The sequence below is a fragment of the Dendrobates tinctorius genome, unplaced genomic scaffold, assembly GCF_039654945.1.
Source record: "Dendrobates tinctorius isolate UK_male_01 unplaced genomic scaffold, ASM3965494v1 ptg000300l, whole genome shotgun sequence".
Lineage (NCBI taxonomy): Eukaryota > Metazoa > Chordata > Amphibia > Anura > Dendrobatidae > Dendrobates > Dendrobates tinctorius.
In genome coordinates this window covers 582,796-598,551 of record NW_027361967.1, presented here as the reverse complement: position 1 = coordinate 598,551, position 15,756 = coordinate 582,796, and the positions used below count along the sequence as shown (strand labels likewise).

At 35.9% G+C, this 15,756-nt stretch overlaps 3 non-coding genes across 3 annotated transcripts; all 3 read right to left on the bottom strand.

Moving 5' to 3' along the window:
- Positions 1–5,109: 5,109 nt before the first annotated feature.
- Positions 5,110–5,192, bottom strand: TRNAL-UAG (transfer RNA leucine (anticodon UAG)). The gene has a single exon. It is a non-coding gene; the product is annotated as a tRNA-Leu (tRNA).
- Positions 5,193–11,067: 5,875 nt separating this feature from the next.
- On the bottom strand, positions 11,068–11,150 carry TRNAL-AAG (transfer RNA leucine (anticodon AAG)). The gene has a single exon. It is a non-coding gene; the product is annotated as a tRNA-Leu (tRNA).
- Positions 11,151–15,018: 3,868 nt separating this feature from the next.
- Positions 15,019–15,101, bottom strand: TRNAL-UAG (transfer RNA leucine (anticodon UAG)). Its single transcript has one exon. It is a non-coding gene; the product is annotated as a tRNA-Leu (tRNA).
- Between the last annotated feature and the right edge of the window lie 655 nt (positions 15,102–15,756).

Here is a 15,756-nt window from a genome sequence, read left to right as displayed (position 1 = left end):
AAACATTCATGTGTTCAAAAGGAAAAAGTTACCGTTTCTCAAATTTTTAACATTTTGTTTTCTGTAGATAGTTAAGATTTTTAGGCCTTTTGATCATTATCAGTCCATGTGCTTTGTTTAATATCTCCTTAAAATGTAAACGGTGAAGAAAAAGCATTTTGCCGAAACCCGGGATTGGACCAGGGACCTTTAGATCTTCAGTCTAACGCTCTCCCAAATGAGCTATTTCAGCCATATCTATACATTTTCTGGGGGGTTTGACACTCTGCAAATGTCAAGTGTCACACCTGGAGGGATATATTATAATTTTTCATTTGACTGTTTTTTGAAGCATGATTTCTATTTGAAACGCCTTCCATTTTGCTGTACATATTTAATAACATTCATTAACTATTTGTGAATGAGTAGAAAAAGACAGCAATTTTGCCATTGAATTTTTACATTTTCAGTTTGTCTCCATGCACCAGTATAATTCTGACCCTGTGCTTCTAGAATAGGTCATGGTCGCACATAAAACACAATTTGCATGCATAATGTTACATCAAGTTTTATTTTTTATGAGATGCAAACAATTGGAGCAAAAAAGAGACAAAAATTTAGAGAAAATATTTTATTGATTGTTAAAAGTGAGACCATTTGTCCCAAAATGTGCTGAAACATGTCAGAATGACATGGGCATTTCACATTTTTTAAACTATGATTACCTACTTGTTAAGTTTTTGTTTATTAAGTATCGTTATGGTCTATTGATGTATGAGGTGAAAACTATGAAAGTAGACTTACCAGCAAATCCGTTTCTAGATATATTTCATGACAGCACTGTAGAAGGTTGATTCCCTACCCTAATAGGGACAGAGAACACAAAGAGGTGAAATAGTCCCTCCTCATTGACTGTCCAAAGGATTTTTCTAGTGCCAAAAGAACAACAGACATATGCACAAAAAATCTGTTTGATGTTCCTAGAGTTCTTTTTTGAGAGGACAAATTCAGATTCACTCCAAAGACTCTCAGGAAATTTTTCAAAACCACATTACTAAGTTTTGTTTGACCTCATCTAATCAATAAATGAAGATAAAGTTTCTTGAAATTACATGTTGATGTCAGAAGTGGGATTTGAACTCACGCCTCCAGGGGAGACTGCGACCTGAACGCAGCGCCTTAGACCGCTCGGTATTAGACCGCTCGCCTTAGACCGCTTCAATATGCAATTGGAACTTAACTCCTTCCATGCTAGTCAGCAGAAATGTTACCATTCCTTGTGATTAAAAACGTCACACCACCCCAAAAAAGTCAATAAATAACATTTTTTATATGCGTACTTTTCGTCTGCATTAATTTTTAAACCTCCATTTATTTTGTTTGGATATTAGAAATGTTAGATTTCTCACAAATGCGGTGATGCACCACATTTCTTCAGAAACTACTGTTTGGCCACACAGCAGGGCTTTGAAAGGAAGAGCCCTATTTGGGTTTTGCAATGCAGATTTTGCAGGAATACCTTGCAGATGAAATTTGCAGAGTACCAAAACAGCAGAAAACCTCCCAAAGTGACCACATTTTAGAAATTATTTTGCACAATGAGTTAATCAACACCTGCAATTACTATTGTCAGCCTATAGGTGTTTTCACTCTGAACCATCCAGCATTGCAAGTATGCCAGTTTAGTGCCCAGCTTTTGCTTGCAGAGACAAGCAACCCATACATTTTTAAGTGGGCTCTACTCACTGGAGCAATGTCAAATATGTAGATGCTTTGTCTCACCATTAAAGTAGAAACCTCCTATATTTCAAATTAAAGATGACGGACCTGTGTTCAGCTTGTGTTTTTTGCCTTTTTGACTTTGTCCACAGCATATTTTTTAAGGACATTTGTCTCAGTAATGCCTCAGTGTTTCAAAGTCAAACAAGCTGACTATAATCATTCAGCTAGTGTCTGATAAGTGCTGTCTGTTTCAGCTATCAGGTTACCTTTTAATCCTCTTACAGCTAAGTCAATCTGAAATAAAACAAAATAGAGGAAAAATTACTAAAAAACATTCATGTGTTCAAAAGGAAAAAGTTACCGTTTCTCAAATTTTTAACATTTTGTTTTCTGTAGATAGTTAAGATTTTTAGGCCTTTTGATCATGATCAGTCCATGTGCTTTGTTTAATATCTCCTTAAAATGTAAATGGTGAAGAAAAAGCATTTTGCCGAAACCCGGGACCTTTAGATCTTCAGTCTAACGCTCTCCCAACTGAGCTATTTCGGCCATATCTATACATTTTCTGGGGGGTTTGACACTCTGCAAATGTCAAGTGTCACACCTGGAGGGATATATTATAATTTTTCATTTGACTGTTTTTTGAAGCATGATTTCTATTTGAAACGCCTTCCATTTTGCTGTACATATTTAATAACATTCATTAACTATTTGTGAATGAGTAGAAAAAGACAGCAATTTTGCCATTGAATTTTTACATTTTCAGTTTGTCTCCATGCACCAGTATAATTCTGACCCTGTGCTTCTAGAATAGGTCATGGTCACACATAAAACACAATTTGCATGCATAATGTTACATCAAGTTTTATTTTTTATGAGATGCAAACAATTGGAGCAAAAAAGAGACAAAAATTTAGAGAAAATATTTTATTGATTGTTAAAAGTGAGACCATTTGTCCCAAAATGTGCTGAAACATGTCAGAAGGACATGGGCATTTCACATTTTTTAAACTATGATTACCTACTTGTTAAGTTTTTGTTAATTAAGTATCATTATGGTCTATTGATGTATGAGGTGAAAACTATGAAAGTAGACTTACCAGCAAATCCGTTTCTAGATATATTTCATGACAGCACTGTAGAAGGTTGATTCCCTACCCTAATAGGGACAGAGAACACAAAGAGGTGAAATAGTCCCTCCTCATTGACTGTCCAAAGGATTTTTCTAGTGCCAAAAGAACAACAGACATATGCACAAAAAATCTGTTTGATGTTCCTAGAGTTCTTTTTTGAGAGGACAAATTCAGATTCACTCCAAAGACTCTCAGGAAATTTTTCAAAACCACATTACTAAGTTTTGTTTGACCTCATCTAATCAATAAATGAAGATAAAGTTTCTTGAAATTAAATATTGATGTCAGAAGTGGGATTTGAACCCACGCCTCCAGGGGAGACTGCGACCTGAACGCAGCGCCTTAGACCGCTCGGTATTAGACCGCTCGCCTTAGACAGCTTCGATATGCAATTGGAACTTAACTCCTTCCATGCTAGTCAGCAGAAATGTTACCATTCCTTGTGATTAAAAACTTGTCACACCACCCCAAAAAAGTCAATAAATAACATTTTTTATATGCGTACTTTTCGTCTGCATTAATTTTTAAACCTCCATTTATTTTGTTTGGATATTAGAAATGTTAGATTTCTCACAAATGCGGTGATGCACCACATTTCTTCAGAAACTACTGTTTGGCCACACAGCAGGGCTTTGAAAGGAAGAGCCCTATTTGGGTTTTGCAATGCAGATTTTGCAGGAATACCTTGCAGATGAAATTTGCAGAGTACCAAAACAGCAGAAAACCTCCCAAAGTGACCACATTTTAGAAATTATTTTGCACAATGAGTTAATCAACACCTGCAATTACTATTGTCAGCCTATAGGTGTTTTCACTCTGAACCATCCAGCATTGCAAGTATGCCAGTTTAGTGCCCAGCTTTTGCTTGCAGAGACAAGCAACCCATACATTTTTAAGTGGGCTCTACTCACTGGAGCAATGTCAAATATGTAGATGCTTTGTCTCACCATTAAAGTAGAAACCTCCTATATTTCAAATTAAAGATGACGGACCTGTGTGGAGCTTGTGTTTTTTGCCTTTTTGACTTTGTCCACAGCATATTTTTTAAGGACATTTGTCTCAGTAATGCCTCAGTGTTTCAAAGTCAAACAAGCTGACTATAATCATTCAGCTAGTGTCTGATAAGTGCTGTCTGTTTCAGCTATCAGGTTACCTTTTAATCCTCTTACAGCTAAGTCAATCTGAAATAAAACAAAATAGAGGAAAAATTACTAAAAAACATTCATGTGTTCAAAAGGAAAAAGTTACCGTTTCTCAAATTTTTAACATTTTGTTTTCTGTAGATAGTTAAGATTTTTAGGCCTTTTGATCATGATCAGTCCATGTGCTTTGTTTAATATCTCCTTAAAATGTAAACGGTGAAGAAAAAGCATTTTGCCGAAACCCGGGATTGGACTAGGGACCTTTAGATCTTCAGTCAAACGCTCTCCCAACTGAGCTATTTCAGCCATATCTATACATTTTCTGGGGGGTTTGACACTCTGCAAATGTCAAGTGTCACACCTGGAGGGATATATTATAATTTTTCATTTGACTGTTTTTTGAAGCATGATTTCTATTTGAAACGCCTTCCATTTTGCTGTACATATTTAATAACATTCATTAACTATTTGTGAATGAGTAGAAAAAGACAGCAATTTTGCCATTGAATTTTTACATTTTCAGTTTGTCTCCATGCACCAGTATAATTCTGACCCTGTGCTTCTAGAATAGGTCATGGTCGCACATAAAACACAATTTGCATGCATAATGTTACATCAAGTTTTATTTTTTATGAGATGCAAACAATTGGAGCAAAAAAGAGACAAAAATTTAGAGAAAATATTTTATTGATTGTTAAAAGTGAGACCATTTGTCCCAAAATGTGCTGAAACATGTCAGAAGGACATGGGCATTTCACATTTTTTAAACTATGATTACCTACTTGTTAAGTTTTTGTTAATTAAGTATCGTTATGGTCTATTGATGTATGAGGTGAAAACTATGAAAGTAGACTTACCAGCAAATCCGTTTCTAGATATATTTCATGACAGCACTGTAGAAGGTTGATTCCCTACCCTAATAGGGACAGAGAACACAAAGAGGTGAAATAGTCCCTCCTCATTGACTGTCCAAAGGATTTTTCTAGTGCCAAAAGAACATATGCACAAAAATCTGTTTGATGTTCCTAGAGTTCTTTTTTGAGAGGACAAATTCAGATTCACTCCAAAGACTCTCAGGAAATTTTTCAAAACCACATTACATGAAGATAAAGTTTCTTGAAATTAAATGTTGATGTCAGAAGTGGGATTTGAACCCACGCCTCCAGGGGAAACTGCAACCTAAACGCAGCGCCTTAGACCACTCGGCCATCTTGACTTCGATATGCAATTGGAACTTAACTCCTTCCATGCTAGTCAGCAGAAATGTTACCATTCCTTGTGATTAAAAACTTGTCACACCACCCCAAAAAAGTCAATAAATAACATTTTTTATATGCGTACTTTTCGTCTGCATTAATTTTTAAACCTCCATTTATTTTGTTTGGATATTAGAAATGTTAGATTTCTCACAAATGCGGTGATGCACCACATTTCTTCAGAAACTACTGTTTGGCCACACAGCAGGGCTTTGAAAGGAAGAGCCCTATTTGGGTTTTGCAATGCAGATTTTGCAGGAATACCTTGCAGATGAAATTTGCAGAGTACCAAAACAGCAGAAAACCTCCCAAAGTGACCACATTTTAGAAATTATTTTGCACAATGAGTTAATCAACACCTGCAATTACTATTGTCAGCCTATAGGTGTTTTCACTCTGAACCATCCAGCATTGCAAGTATGCCAGTTTAGTGCCCAGCTTTTGCTTGCAGAGACAAGCAACCCATACATTTTTAAGTGGGCTCTACTCACTGGAGCAATGTCAAATATGTAGATGCTTTGTCTCACCATTAAAGTAGAAACCTCCTATATTTCAAATTAAAGATGACGGACCTGTGTGGAGCTTGTGTTTTTTGCCTTTTTGACTTTGTCCACAGCATATTTTTTAAGGACATTTGTCTCAGTAATGCCTCAGTGTTTCAAAGTCAAACAAGCTGACTATAATCATTCAGCTAGTGTCTGATAAGTGCTGTCTGTTTCAGCTATCAGGTTACCTTTTAATCCTCTTACAGCTAAGTCAATCTGAAATAAAACAAAATAGAGGAAAAATTACTAAAAAACATTCATGTGTTCAAAAGGAAAAAGTTACCGTTTCTCAAATTTTTAACATTTTGTTTTCTGTAGATAGTTAAGATTTTTAGGCCTTTTGATCATGATCAGTCCATGTGCTTTGTTTAATATCTCCTTAAAATGTAAACGGTGAAGAAAAAGCATTTTGCCGAAACCCGGGATTGGACTAGGGACCTTTAGATCTTCAGTCTAACGCTCTCCCAACTGAGATATTTCAGCCATATCTATACATTTTCTGGGGGGTTTGACACTCTGCAAATGTCAAGTGTCACACCTGGAGGGATATATTATAATTTTTCATTTGACTGTTTTTTGAAGCATGATTTCTATTTGAAACGCCTTCCATTTTGCTGTACATATTTAATAACATTCATTAACTATTTGTGAATGAGTAGAAAAAGACAGCAATTTTGCCATTGAATTTTTACATTTTCAGTTTGTCTCCATGCACCAGTATAATTCTGACCCTGTGCTTCTAGAATAGGTCATGGTCGCACATAAAACACAATTTGCATGCATAATGTTACATCAAGTTTTATTTTTTATGAGATGCAAACAATTGGAGCAAAAAAGAGACAAAAATTTAGAGAAAATATTTTATTGATTGTTAAAAGTGAGACCATTTGTCCCAAAATGTGCTGAAACATGTCAGAATGACATGGGCATTTCACATTTTTTAAACTATGATTACCTACTTGTTAAGTTTTTGTTTATTAAATATCGTTATGGTCTATTGATGTGTGAGGTGAAAACTATGAAAGTAGACTTACCAGCAAATCCGTTTCTAGATATATTTCATGACAGCACTGTAGAAGGTTGATTCCCTACCCTAATAGGGACAGAGAACACAAAGAGGTGAAATAGTCCCTCCTCATTGACTGTCCAAAGGATTTTTCTAGTGCCAAAAGAACAACAGACATATGCACAAAAAATCTGTTTGATGTTCCTAGAGTTCTTTTTTGAGAGGACAAATTCAGATTCACTCCAAAGACTCTCGGGAAATTTTTCAAAACCACATTACATGAAGATAAAGTTTCTTGAAATTAAATGTTGATGTCAGAAGTGGGATTTGAACACACGCCTCCAGGGGAGACTGCGACCTGAACGCAGCGCCTTAGACCGCTTGGCCGTCGTGACTTCGATATGCAATTGGAACTTAACTCCTTCCATGCTAGTCAGCAGAAATGTTACCATTCCTTGTGATTAAAAACTTGTCACACCACCCCAAAAAAGTCAATAAATAACATTTTTTATATGCGTACTTTTCGTCTGCATTAATTTTTAAACCTCCATTTATTTTGTTTGGATATTAGAAATGTTAGATTTCTCACAAATGCGGTGATGCACCACATTTCTTCAGAAACTACTGTTTGGCCACACAGCAGGGCTTTGAAAGGAAGAGCCCTATTTGGGTTTTGCAATGCAGATTTTGCAGGAATACCTTGCAGATGAAATTTGCAGAGTACCAAAACAGCAGAAAACCTCCCAAAGTGACCACATTTTAGAAATTATTTTGCACAATGAGTTAATCAACACCTGCAATTACTATTGTCAGCCTATAGGTGTTTTCACTCTGAACCATCCAGCATTGCAAGTATGCCAGTTTAGTGCCCAGCTTTTGCTTGCAGAGACAAGCAACCCATACATTTTTAAGTGGGCTCTACTCACTGGAGCAATGTCAAATATGTAGATGCTTTGTCTCACCATTAAAGTAGAAACCTCCTATATTTCAAATTAAAGATGACGGACCTGTGTGGAGCTTGTGTTTTTTGCCTTTTTGACTTTGTCCACAGCATATTTTTTAAGGACATTTGTCTCAGTAATGCCTCAGTGTTTCAAAGTCAAACAAGCTGACTATAATCATTCAGCTAGTGTCTGATAAGTGCTGTCTGTTTCAGCTATCAGGTTACCTTTTAATCCTCTTACAGCTAAGTCAATCTGAAATAAAACAAAATAGAGGAAAAATTACTAAAAAACATTCATGTGTTCAAAAGGAAAAAGTTACCGTTTCTCAAATTTTTAACATTTTGTTTTCTGTAGATAGTTAAGATTTTTAGGCCTTTTGATCATGATCAGTCCATGTGCTTTGTTTAATATCTCCTTAAAATGTAAACGGTGAAGAAAAAGCATTTTGCCGAAACCCGGGATTGGACTAGGGACCTTTAGATCTTCAGTCTAACGCTCTCCCAACTGAGATATTTCAGCCATATCTATACATTTTCTGGGGGGTTTGACACTCTGCAAATGTCAAGTGTCACACCTGGAGGGATATATTATAATTTTTCATTTGACTGTTTTTTGAAGCATGATTTCTATTTGAAACGCCTTCCATTTTGCTGTACATATTTAATAACATTCATTAACTATTTGTGAATGAGTAGAAAAAGACAGCAATTTTGCCATTGAATTTTTACATTTTCAGTTTGTCTCCATGCACCAGTATAATTCTGACCCTGTGCTTCTAGAATAGGTCATGGTCGCACATAAAACACAATTTGCATGCATAATGTTACATCAAGTTTTATTTTTTATGAGATGCAAACAATTGGAGCAAAAAAGAGACAAAAATTTAGAGAAAATATTTTATTGATTGTTAAAAGTGAGACCATTTGTCCCAAAATGTGCTGAAACATGTCAGAATGACATGGGCATTTCACATTTTTTAAACTATGATTACCTACTTGTTAAGTTTTTGTTTATTAAATATCGTTATGGTCTATTGATGTGTGAGGTGAAAACTATGAAAGTAGACTTACCAGCAAATCCGTTTCTAGATATATTTCATGACAGCACTGTAGAAGGTTGATTCCCTACCCTAATAGGGACAGAGAACACAAAGAGGTGAAATAGTCCCTCCTCATTGACTGTCCAAAGGATTTTTCTAGTGCCAAAAGAACAACAGACATATGCACAAAAAATCTGTTTGATGTTCCTAGAGTTCTTTTTTGAGAGGACAAATTCAGATTCACTCCAAAGACTCTCGGGAAATTTTTCAAAACCACATTACATGAAGATAAAGTTTCTTGAAATTAAATGTTGATGTCAGAAGTGGGATTTGAACACACGCCTCCAGGGGAGACTGCGACCTGAACGCAGCGCCTTAGACCGCTTGGCCATCCTGACTTCGATATGAAATTGGAACTTAACTCCTTCCATGCTAGTCAGCAGAAATGTTACCATTCCTTGTGATTAAAAACTTGTCACACCACCCCAAAAAAGTCAATAAATAACATTTTTTATATGCGTACTTTTCGTCTGCATTAATTTTTAAACCTCCATTTATTTTGTTTGGATATTAGAAATGTTAGATTTCTCACAAATGCGGTGATGCACCACATTTCTTCAGAAACTACTGTTTGGCCACACAGCAGGGCTTTGAAAGGAAGAGCCCTATTTGGGTTTTGCAATGCAGATTTTGCAGGAATACCTTGCAGATGAAATTTGCAGAGTACCAAAACAGCAGAAAACCTCCCAAAGTGACCACATTTTAGAAATTATTTTGCACAATGAGTTAATCAACACCTGCAATTACTATTGTCAGCCTATAGGTGTTTTCACTCTGAACCATCCAGCATTGCAAGTATGCCAGTTTAGTGCCCAGCTTTTGCTTGCAGAGACAAGCAACCCATACATTTTTAAGTGGGCTCTACTCACTGGAGCAATGTCAAATATGTAGATGCTTTGTCTCACCATTAAAGTAGAAACCTCCTATATTTCAAATTAAAGATGACGGACCTGTGTGGAGCTTGTGTTTTTTGCCTTTTTGACTTTGTCCACAGCATATTTTTTAAGGACATTTGTCTCAGGAATGCCTCAGTGTTTCAAAGTCAAACAAGCTGACTATAATCATTCAGCTAGTGTCTGATAAGTGCTGTCTGTTTCAGCTATCAGGTTACCTTTTAATCCTCTTACAGCTAAGTCAATCTGAAATAAAACAAAATAGAGGAAAAATTACTAAAAAACATTCATGTGTTCAAAAGGAAAAAGTTACCGTTTCTCAAATTTTTAACATTTTGTTTTCTGTAGATAGTTAAGATTTTTAGGCCTTTTGATCATGATCAGTCCATGTGCTTTGTTTAATATCTCCTTAAAATGTAAACGGTGAAGAAAAAGCATTTTGCCAAAACCCGGGATTGGACCAGGGACCTTTAGATCTTCAGTCTAACGCTCTCCCAACTGAGTTATTTCTGCCATATCTATACATTTTCTCGGGGGTTTGACACTCTGCAAATGTCAAGTGTCACACCTGGAGGGATATATTATAATTTTTCATTTGACTGTTTTTTGAAGCATGATTTCTATTTGAAACGCCTTCCATTTTGCTGTACATATTTAATAACATTCATTAACTATTTGTGAATGAGTAGAAAAAGACAGCAATTTTGCCATTGAATTTTTACATTTTCAGTTTGTCTCCATGCACCAGTATAATTCTGACCCTGTGCTTCTAGAATAGGTCATGGTCGCACATAAAACACAATTTGCATGCATAATGTTACATCAAGTTTTATTTTTTATGAGATGCAAACAATTGGAGCAAAAAAGAGACAAAAATTTAGAGAAAATATTTTATTGATTGTTAAAAGTGAGACCATTTGTCCCAAAATGTGCTGAAACATGTCAGAATGACATGGGCATTTCACATTTTTTAAACTATGATTACAAACTTGTTAAGTTTTTGTTTATTAAGTATCGTTATGGTCTATTGATGTATGAGGTGAAAACTATGAAAGTAGACTTACCAGCAAATCCGTTTCTAGATATATTTCATGACAGCACTGTAGAAGGTTGATTCCCTACCCTAATAGGGACAGAGAACACAAAGAGGTGAAATAGTCCCTACTCATTGACTGTCCAAAGGATTTTTCTAGTGCCAAAAGAACAACAGACATATGCACAAAAAATCTGTTTGATGTTCCTAGAGTTCTTTTTTGAGAGGACAAATTCAGATTCACTCCAAAGACTCTCAGGAAATTTTTCAAAACCACATTACATGAAGATAAAGTTTCTTGAAATTAAATGTTGATGTCAGAAGTGGGATTTAAACCCACGCCTCCAGGGGAGACTGCGACCTTAACGCAGCGCCTTAGACCACTCGGCCATCCTGACTTCGATATGCAATTGGAACTTAACTCCTTCCATGCTAGTCAGCAGAAATGTTACCATTCCTTGTGATTAAAAACTTGTCACACCACCCCAAAAAAGTAAATAAATAACATTTTTTATATGCGTACTTTTCGTCTGCATTAATTTTTAAACCTCCATTTATTTTGTTTGGATATTAGAAATGTTAGATTTCTCACAAATGCGGTGATGCACCACATTTCTTCAGAAACTACTGTTTGGCCACACAGCAGGGCTTTGAAAGGAAGAGCCCTATTTGGGTTTTGCAATGCAGATTTTGCAGGAATACCTTGCAGATGAAATTTGCAGAGTACCAAAACAGCAGAAAACCTCCCAAAGTGACCACATTTTAGAAATTATTTTGCCCAATGAGTTAATCAACACCTGCAATTACTATTGTCAGCCTATAGGTGTTTTCACTCTGAACCATCCAGCATTGCAAGTATGCCAGTTTAGTGCCCAGCTTTTGCTTGCAGAGACAAGCAACCCATACATTTTTAAGTGGGCTCTACTCACTGGAGCAATGTCAAATATGTAGATGCTTTGTCTCACCATTAAAGTAGAAACCTCCTATATTTCAAATTAAAGATGACGGACCTGTGTGGAGCTTGTGTTTTTTGCCTTTTTGACTTTGTCCACAGCATATTTTTTAAGGACATTTGTCTCAGTAATGCCTCAGTGTTTCAAAGTCAAACAAGCTGACTATAATCATTCAGCTAGTGTCTGATAAGTGCTGTCTGTTTCAGCTATCAGGTTACCTTTTAATCCTCTTACAGCTAAGTTAATCTGAAATAAAACAAAATAGAGGAAAAATTACTAAAAAACATTCATGTGTTCAAAAGGAAAAAGTTACCGTTTCTCAAATTTTTAACATTTTGTTTTCTGTAGATAGTTAAGATTTTTAGGCCTTTTGATCATGATCAGTCCATGTGCTTTGTTTAATATCTCCTTAAAATGTAAATGGTGAAGAAAAAGCATTTTGCCGAAACCCGGGACCTTTAGATCTTCAGTCTAACGCTCTCCCAACTGAGCTATTTCAGCCATATCTATACATTTTCTGGGGGGTTTGACACTCTGCAAATGTCAAGTGTCACACCTGGAGGGATATATTATAATTTTTCATTTGACTGTTTTTTGAAGCATGATTTCTATTTGAAACGCCTTCCATTTTGCTGTACATATTTAATAACATTCATTAACTATTTGTGAATGAGTAGAAAAAGACAGCAATTTTGCCATTGAATTTTTACATTTTCAGTTTGTCTCCATGCACCAGTATAATTCTGACCCTGTGCTTCTAGAATAGGTCATGGTCGCACATAAAACACAATTTGCATGCATAATGTTACATCAAGTTTTATTTTTTATGAGATGCAAACAATTGGAGCAAAAAAGAGACAAAAATTTAGAGAAAATATTTTATTGATTGTTAAAAGTGAGACCATTTGTCCCAAAATGTGCTGAAACATGTCAGAATGACATGGGCATTTCACATTTTTTAAACTATGATTACCTACTTGTTAAGTTTTTGTTTATTAAGTATCGTTATGGTCTATTGATGTATGAGGTGAAAACTATGAAAGTAGACTTACCAGCAAATCCGTTTCTAGATATATTTCATGACAGCACTGTAGAAGGTTGATTCCCTACCCTAATAGGGACAGAGAACACAAAGAGGTGAAATAGTCCCTCCTCATTGACTGTCCAAAGGATTTTTCTAGTGCCAAAAGAACAACAGACATATGCACAAAAAATCTGTTTGATGTTCCTAGAGTGTTCTTTTTTGAAAGGACAAATTCAGATTCACTCCAAAGACTCTCAGGAAATTTTTCAAAACCACATTACATGAAGATAAAGTTTCTTGAAATTAAGTGTTGATGTCAGAAGTGGTATTTGAACCCACGCCTCCAGGGGAGACTGCGACCTGAACGCAGCGCCTTAGACCACTCAGCCATCCTGACTTTGATATGCAATTGGAACTTAACTCCTTCCATGCTAGTCAGCAGAAATGTTACCATTCCTTGTGATTAAAAACTTGTCACACCACCCCAAAAAAGTCAATAAATAACATTTTTTATATGCGTACTTTTCATCTGCATTAATTTTTAAACCTCCATTTATTTTGTTTGGATATTAGAAATGTTAGATTTCTCACAAATGCGGTGATGCACCACATTTCTTCAGAAACTACTGTTTGGCCACACAGCAGGGCTTTGAAAGGAAGAGCCCTATTTGGGTTTTGCAATGCAGATTTTGCAGGAATACCTTGCAGATGAAATTTGCAGAGTACCAAAACAGCAGAAAACCTCCCAAAGTGACCACATTTTAGAAATTATTTTGCACAATGAGTTAATCAACACCTGCAATTACTATTGTCAGCCTATAGGTGTTTTCACTCTGAACCATCCAGCATTGCAAGTATGCCAGTTTAGTGCCCAGCTTTTGCTTGCAGAGACAAGCAACCCATACATTTTTAAGTGGGCTCTACTCACTGGAGCAATGTCAAATATGTAGATGCTTTGTCTCACCATTAAAGTAGAAACCTCCTATATTTCAAATTAAAGATGACGGACCTGTGTGGAGCTTGTGTTTTTTTGCCTTTTTGACTTTGTCCACAGCATATTTTTTAAGGACATTTGTCTCAGTAATGCCTCAGTGTTTCAAAGTCAAACAAGCTGACTATAATCATTCAGCTAGTGTCTGATAAGTGCTGTCTGTTTCAGCTATCAGGTTACCTTTTAATCCTCTTACAGCTAAGTCAATCTGAAATAAAACAAAATAGAGGAAAAATTACTAAAAAACATTCAAGTGTTCAAAAGGAAAAAGTTACCGTTTCTCAAATTTTTAACATTTTGTTTTCTGTAGATAGTTAAGATTTTTAGGCCTTTTGATCATGATCAGTCCATGTGCTTTGTTTAATAGCTCCTTAAAATGTAAACGGTGAAGAAAAAGCATTTTGCCGAAAACCGGGACCTTTAGATCTTCAGTCTAACGCTCTCCCAACTGAGCTATTTCGGCCATATCTATACATTTTCTGGGGGGTTTGACACTCTGCAAATGTCAAGTGTCACACCTGGAGGGATATATTATAATTTTTCATTTGACTGTTTTTTGAAGCATGATTTCTATTTGAAACGCCTTCCATTTTGCTGTACATATTTAATAACATTCATTGACTATTTGTGAATGAGTAGAAAAAGACAGCAATTTTGCCATTGAATTTTTACATTTTCAGTTTGTCTCCATGCACCAGTATAATTCTGACCCTGTGCTTCTAGAATAGGTCATGGTCGCACATAAAACACAATTTGCATGCATAATGTTACATCAAGTTTTATTTTTTATGAGATGCAAACAATTGGAGCAAAAAAGAGACAAAAATTTAGAGAAAATATTTTATTGATTGTTAAAAGTGAGACCATTTGTCCCAAAATGTGCTGAAACATGTCAGAATGACATGGGCATTTCACATTTTTTAAACTATGATTACCTACTTGTTAAGTTTTTGTTTATTAAGTATCGTTATGGTCTATTGATGTATGAGGTGAAAACTATGAAAGTAGACTTACCAGCAAATCCGTTTCTAGATATATTTCATGACAGCACTGTAGAAGGTTGATTCCCTACCCTAATAGGGACAGAGAACACAAAGAGGTGAAATAGTCCCTCCTCATTGACTGTCCAAAGGATTTTTCTAGTGCCAAAAGAACAACAGACATATGCACAAAAAATCTGTTTGATGTTCCTAGAGTTCTTTTTTGAGAGGACAAATTCAGATTCACTCCAAAGACTCTCAGGAAATTTTTCAAAACCACATTACATGAAGATAAAGTTACTTGAAATTAAATGTTGATGTCAGAAGTGGGATTTGAACCCACGCCTCCAGGGGAAACTGCAACCTAAACGCAGCGCCTTAGACCACTCGGCCATCTTGACTTCGATATGCAATTGGAACTTAACTCCTTCCATGCTAGTCAGCAGAAATGTTACCATTCCTTGTGATTACAAACTTGTCACACCACCCCAAAAAAGTCAATAAATAACATTTTTTATATGCGTACTTTTCGTCTGCATTAATTTTTAAACCTCCATTTATTTTGTTTGGATATTAGAAATGTTAGATTTCTCACAAATACGGTGATGCACCACATTTCTTCAGAAACTACTGTTTGGCCACACAGCAGGGCTTTGAAAGGAAGAGCCCTATTTGGGTTTTGCAATGCAGATTTTGCAGGAATACCTTGCAGATGAAATTTGCAGAGTACCAAAATAGCAGAAAACCTCCCAAAGTGACCACATTTTAGAAATTATTTTGCACAATGAGTTAATCAACACCTGCAATTACTATTGTCAGCCTATAGGTGTTTTCACTCTGAACCATCCAGCATTGCAAGTATGCCAGTTTAGTGCCCAGCTTTTGCTTGCAGAGGCAAGCAACCCATACATTTTTAAGTGGGCTCTACTCACTGGAGCAATGTCAAATATGTAGATGCTATGTCTCACCATTAAAGTAGAAACCTCCTATATTTCAAATTAAAGATGACGGACCTGTGTGGAGCTTGTGTTTTTTGCCTTTTTGACTTTGTCCACA